We start from the raw sequence: 7020 nt of genomic DNA on the forward strand, positions 1-7020 counted from the left end.
TCTTTAGTTTTTTTTTTAAAAGTGTGCTTTAAAAAAGTTAAATGTTTATAGATTTTAAATACATGTATTATATACTATATAACTTATTTAAAAAATGTGGGCAATTCATTATAGAATCATTTTATTTTTTAAAATATTATATTATAGGGGTGCGGGCAATTAGGGGGCCCTTCAAGACAATGTGTCCAGGGGTCTCTGAATTCTTAATCCGGGCCTGATTATAGATCTGTGCATTTTTAAAGTGGCAACTCTCTTATTTAATGTAATCAAATGAAAAATCTAAATGAGAGATTCATTCACTGCTCTTTAATCAGAATGTTTCAATTATACAGATGGAAAAGGTTAATGAAATTTGATAACGTGATAACACTTTTTTTTATAATTGCTGTTAATTGAATCCCTTATTTTCACATCCCAATGTTGACAGGTATGGGAATGTATTTTATGAAACTCAGATCAAATACAGAAACACAAGAAGGTTGAGCCAAGTACCACAACATTTTTTACATGACATTTTTATTGTTTGCCTGCTGTCATAGATGATTTTGATCAGTAGTGCACTGCAAAAACATCTTTATTAGTCCCGATGTGTCTGAACGTAACAACAAGACAGAAATCATAAAAAACTGCCATAGCTATAGAAATTAGCAATATAAAAAAAGAGAACATCACTTCACAGGATATCCAAACTGGCAGTAAAATATTCAATTAAAGTAAAAAACGAACAACCAAACAAAAATACTTCACAATATTACAAATATACGGATAACAGACAGTTGGAATATTGAGAAAGAAAACAGCAGGTTCTGGAAATACATATTTAATTATTTTGCTTGTTATTTTCCCAGCACACAATTCCCCCTTGATTCTCTATAATGGTGGAGGGAACATCGGCGCTCACTTACACATCAAAATAAATAAATAAATAAATAAATCTGTCAAATGCGTTTGCTCGAGTTGTGATATTTTTGTTGCTCCATTTCTGGCCCTGTGTCGCTAAGCTCTTGTGGGAAGTTAAAGAGCTTTCTCTCATGCTGAAAGTAAACACAAAATGCTTCTCCCCTTTTAAGAGATGCCGTTTTGAACACTTGTTTGGACCAGCAACTGATTTTTTTGATGTCTTGTTTGGAACAGACTAGATCAAAATCAAAATGTCTGGACAAAAAAAAGAAGGAAGGAAACTTAATTCAAGAATTCAGGTACGATTATGCAGTGTTTGGAATGTGGTTTTATATTGCAATCTTATATATCTGCTTAATGAAACGGCCTTTTGCAAAAAACAGCATGGAAAAATAGACATGAAGTGTAAAAGAAAAACAATAGTATGATTCATCATACATATGTATAATACATTCTGTACACAAAAAGCACAGCGGCCTACCACGCACAAACAAACACATGCCAAAGCTCTAACTGCAATACTTTACAATCTGGAATTGTTACGTACTGGGTTGATCTTTTGGTTATTATGTTGTTATGGGCATTTAAAGGGGACCTGTTATGCAAAAAAATCCCTTATATATGGGGTTTAAACGCAGTTGTGTGGCAAAAGTATGTGAATATGCCAACCTCTAAAAATACAAATGAATAAATTCCATTTTTTTATTATGACACTTGATAAAAAGAAACACTTTGACTGACATTTTCTTTTGTACGTGTCATCAGAGGTGGAAAAGCCCGTCCACTAGTAAAGATCTTTCCCTCAGTAGCGTTAAAAGTTTGGATCAAATTCCCGCCTAAAGTGTTTGCGCATGGAAAAAATGTGTAAATCAAAAAATGTATGTAAAATTATAATGTGCAAAAGTAAAAACTAAACACAGAGTAAGAAACGAGGTCGTATACAAAAGTTAATTCAAATTATGAAAACCCGCTCAATGTTTCGTATGGTTACGGTGTTATCCCCTTTGCTCTTGTTCCCACATTCTTCGCTCTTGTTCCCACATTCTGCACATGCACTTCCAAAAGATGCAATTCGAGTTTCATTTAAATCACGGGTGGGTCATCGTTCATTGACAGTTGCTCTAGCCAATCAGATGAAGGGGGAGTTAATGTCACTTTAATGCAACTCATGGGTGCTCAAATGCATTTGTTTCCAGGAATTTCAGATAATATAGAGACCTGTCAGGGATCACAGGGGAATTTAATTCACAAATTTCGGTATGTGAGCTCGTTGTTTCTTATTCTGCATTTAGCTTTCACATTTGTGCGTTAGAGTTTTACATGCAATGTCAATTTTTTGATTTAGGCTCATTATTTTTCTATCCGCAACCGCATTACTTAAGGCGGGAAATTGATCCCATAAAAAATGCTTGAGTGAGAAGCAGCCATTACAGTTTTTACCTGCCAAAGATATTTTCAGTTACTAAGACAATTATGAATGTGGAGTTAATTAAACACCGTAGACTGCCTTCTTCTGACACACTTCACATTTTCAGTTTTTTACGCTGATAACATGAGTTCTGTTTTGAATCTGCCACTATGCTGAAGCACAGGTGTTTGTAGCTTCTCCCTCTTTTGAAAAGAGCACAATCTCATTCAAATTGAAAGCATCAGTCACCAAAACAGCACAGTTTGGATCAAAGCCTAAATGGCGCAGATTTAAAAAGTAATAAAACAATATTTGATGGCATGCGACGAACAACCATATTAGTCCAAAAAAAGAAAAAAAAAATGGCATAACCATATGACATTATTTGAATGTATGCACTTTGTATGCAGAAACAGTTTGGGGATATTTTTACATGACCAAGTATCTGTATTTCAAATATTCAAATAGTGTCACCTGGAAAAAAAGTCTATGCCCACTAAGAAGAATGGAGATGCTGTTTGTTGTCATGTCCGCTTTGGACAAAAAAGGAAAATCCTTGGCAAAATAAGGAAGGAGAGAGTAAGAATGGCTTTGAGGGATGCTGGGAAACCGTATTTGAATTAAAAAGGAGAACAAAAACCAGGGAAAAATCCACCGAAAGTGATGAGTGGAAGAACCATATGTGACGTGATCTCTCTCTCTCTCTCTCTCTCTCTCTGAACGAGCTGAGGATCGAGTACAGAAACAGTTAACCTATCAAAATAACAACATACCATAAATAATGAAGCTGTATCAATGCATATATCCGCCATTCCTGTGTAAACTATGGCAAGCAGAGTTTATTTGTTTATATTTATTCATATTGTGAGATGGTGGAGCGCAAGAACAGTTTGGAGTAGCAGCGCACCTGTTTCTAATAAATAAATGACAATAGCTGTGATGCATGTCTGCATTTTATGTATGTATGTATGTATGTATGTATGTATGTATGTATGTATGTATGTATGTATGTATGTATGTATGTATGTATGTATGTATGTATGTATGTATGTATGTATTTATTCATTTATTTATTGTTTATTGTTAATTGATTGTTATTGCCTGCACTGTAAGAAGATCTATGTATTGTACATTATTCATATTGTACGATTTTAAATAACAATAATAATAAACTTAAAGAAATGCTTAATATTAACCTAAAGTTTCTGTTTTGAACTGAAACTGAGATCAAGGAATCAGATCTGTTATGGTTTAAAGTGATTTGATGAATTGGAGTTGTACCGTTCTTCCACATTTGAGAAAAATAAATCACAATAACTTCTGTTTTTTAATACTGACACTGAAAAAAAATGTATCTCCTTAGAATTGAGAAGCTTTTGTTGCCTATCTTCAAGTAAAATAAAATATATAATACAATTTTCCCAATCCAAATGAAAAAAATCTTTAAAATATGGATATTGTAAGGTTCTACAGTACATCTCAAAGCCTCATTTGTTGGGTTTTTTGAGCTGAAATTTCACATACACATTCTAGGGACGTCAGAGACTTATTTTACATCTTGCAAAAATGGGCATAATAGGTCCCCTTTAAAGCAATGTTGGAAAAATCCCAACAATGGCACAGTCTGTGCAGTCATAAATGAGCTTGAAAACCACTTGAGTTGCCGTCTAGTTATGATTTTACAATTTCTGATTAAAAAAGTTTTTTTTTTACTACTACAATTTCAGACTTCACTGACCATTAAACAAACAATGAAGGCATTACATTGGCAAACTACTTTTTCTAAGTATTAAGGAATAGATTTGAAAAATATATTAAAACTCTGTCAATAAGCAATATCATCTCAGACACACAACACTTAATATTGAAGTAGAGGTAATGAAGATCATTTTCAAATTAGAAAAACCAAAGCATCATTGTGTTCAATTACAATCATTAGGCATCAATGCAGATCTACACTGATTTAATTACTGACACATTCCTATTTGTTTATTTGTGTACAATGTGGCTTAGACAAGAGCAGCCTATGCCAACAAAACCAAACCTCAACTAAAATCCACATCTAAAATTCACAACAAAAGAAAAGAAAAAAAACAAAACAATACATGAAGATGCAAAACAAAACATAAAGCAAAGCATTAATCCTCAAAGTATACCTAAAACAAATCATAAAATAAAAAACAAAGCAAAGCAAAGACAGCTAAAAAGTATCACAGTCACAAAAACATTTAAAAAAATCTCAACAAAAAGAACAAAAGAAGGAAGTATAGCAACAAATAGCAGTAATACTTTACTTGTAGGGGTGTTTATAAGACTGTCATAAAACCTTTATAATCATGACAGTTAGAGATAGTTATGACAGTTTAAAATCAAATATGAGTTTGTCTGTTTGGACAACTTGACATAAACAAATACACCACAACCTGTTTTTGCCATGACATTACAGTTTAGACATTACACTTGACTTTACAAAGACAACAAAACCTGTCATAAATCTGTCATAAACATGATTGTCATCAAACCATTATAAATGTGTCATGATTTTTACAACCAACCCAGGCTCATTCTGAAAACGTAGCCCTATATACATTTCTAGAGAGCGCTAATACATCCCAGGAGCTAAGTATTTTTTGTAGTTTTTGTTTTTGCGGATCCACCAGAGGCCGCTGCGTATGCTTTTTCAGATCTCTAATTTTTCTTGCGAGTGCCATTTGCACCTCCTCTTTTCGTCTAAATCCACCAGAGACCACCATCGACTTAATGACTGAATATCTGACTGGCTGACTGCGTGATCCACTTGCTCACCCTCCTTCTTCCCTAAACCCAACCAATAGTGTTTTCAAAAGCACTGATTTAAAAGAAAAGCCCTTGCCTGATTTTTATAATGGAGGTAAGCGGTCAGCTGGTAAGTGCGAAAGAGGAACATCATTCATTTAAAAAATGAAATGCAGCCATACGTACTTCTGGCTACATAATTTGCGATCCTCAGAAATGTATATCGGGCTATGTTTTCAAAATGAGCCTATATCGCAGTTTTCATGACAAAGATAAAACCCAGGTCTGTTATTTGTCAAGTTGTCATAACAAACAATGTCATATTTGCATTTAAAATGACATAACTGAGCAAATGACACTTAATAACAGTTGTCATAAGGGTGCAGAGAAAATCTTAATCACATTCATGGCATGAGTCATGGCATGATTTTAAAGGTTTCATGTAGTTATGAACACCCCCTTCAAGTAAAGTGTTACACAAATAGCAAACAAAATTTAAAACAATGCAAAACAAAAACCAGAGCAAAACCAAACTTACAAAAAGCAAAGCAAATAAACAACTCACACCAAAGCAAAACAAAAACTGAAGCAAAGCAAATATATAAATTGCAACAAAACTTAAATTAAAAGCAAAAATAAAAAACAAAGCACAAAATAGAGCACAAAATCCACAACTAATCAAAGAGCAAAGCACATTAAATCAAAGTAAAAAAGGCATAATAAAACAAAAGACAAAGGAGGTTGAAAACAGATAAAGAAAGGGTGCTCAATCCTATCTGTAAGTTTCTAGCACCCGTAAAGATGTTGATTACCTGGTTGAGGAGTCTTTAATTAATGATGGAGCTAAACACTGCAGGACATTGGCCACCCATGAGCAGGACTGGGCACCTCTGGTTTAAAATAAACCACTGTGAGCAACAGCACATCAGCCTTGTTCACACTGACAGCGCTTGAATCGCTGGAGGTTGCCGAGCCTCTCTGCTCAACTTTGTCACGTCGCCAACAGTCGCTGTCACTCGGGTCATCAGAAATTGCCAAGTCTCTTTGAAAATGAACAATGTCAGGTCACTTTGTTGCTACAAATTGCTGTCAGTGTGAATGCGTCAAAAACAGCCTGTTACTTCCAGCAGGCTTGACTAGTCAAGGGAAAAATAAGAAGAAAATCAATTTAGTTTGGGATTTTCTCCACTAAATGAATCCAGTTCAGCAACACAAATTCAGCGCCTCTCTCAAAAGTCACATCTGACATTCATTATACATTTAAGTCCGTCTCTGAATTTGTGACCTCTTGGGCTTTGCATTCATTCTTAATTTGCCTTTCTTCTCTCCAAATCAAATATGCAGCAAGACGAAGATTTCATCTGAGCGATCAAAGCTCAGTCCGCTCGTCTAAATAATTTTTGTCATGTCTTTAAGATTCTACTTGGTCCCAATGAGCTCTTACAGATGCAGGATTTTGCAAGGAATGTGTTGCTTCAAAGGTTTATGTACAATTTTGCGATTGTTTCTCTTATTTCAATTCACATTCTTTTGGATTAAGTCTTTTTTAAATTTATAAAAATATTTGATCAAGTACGTTTTTCAGATGACAGACTTTAGTGTATGGCAAGCATTTTAACAGTTAATATGCTGCTACGAGTGCTACTCATTTTTCTGATACTATCCCAGTTAACAATTTTAAGGCTCTAAAATTGTGCCCGTTCCCATTAAAGCTATATAACATTACTTTTTAATGTTTTTAGAATGACGATGCATTAACATTATGTTTTAGTTATAATAATGTTGTTCAAAATGTTTTCATAACATTTCAGTCTCATGTTACAGAGCTAAGCATTACTGAGTACAGCCCTTTTTGAAAATCAATATCTGTATCCATTTCTCAGTGAATATAGGCAATGTATTTTGGTGCATTTAAACAAAAGGGAATTATTAAACAG

General features: G+C 34.0%; 1 long non-coding RNA gene across 1 annotated transcript; it reads right to left on the bottom strand.

The window, feature by feature from the left end:
• Positions 1-804: 804 nt before the first annotated feature.
• Positions 805-6882, bottom strand: LOC147846804 (uncharacterized). Its single transcript, XR_015476545.1, has 2 exons — positions 1921-6882; positions 805-1870 (listed from the first exon to the last, which is right to left on the bottom strand). It is a non-coding gene; the product is annotated as an uncharacterized LOC147846804 (long non-coding RNA).
• Between the last annotated feature and the right edge of the window lie 138 nt (positions 6883-7020).

This window comes from Danio rerio, chromosome 1 (assembly GCF_052040795.2).
Source record: "Danio rerio strain M-AB ecotype USA chromosome 1, GRCz13ab, whole genome shotgun sequence".
Taxonomy (NCBI): domain Eukaryota; kingdom Metazoa; phylum Chordata; class Actinopteri; order Cypriniformes; family Danionidae; genus Danio; species Danio rerio.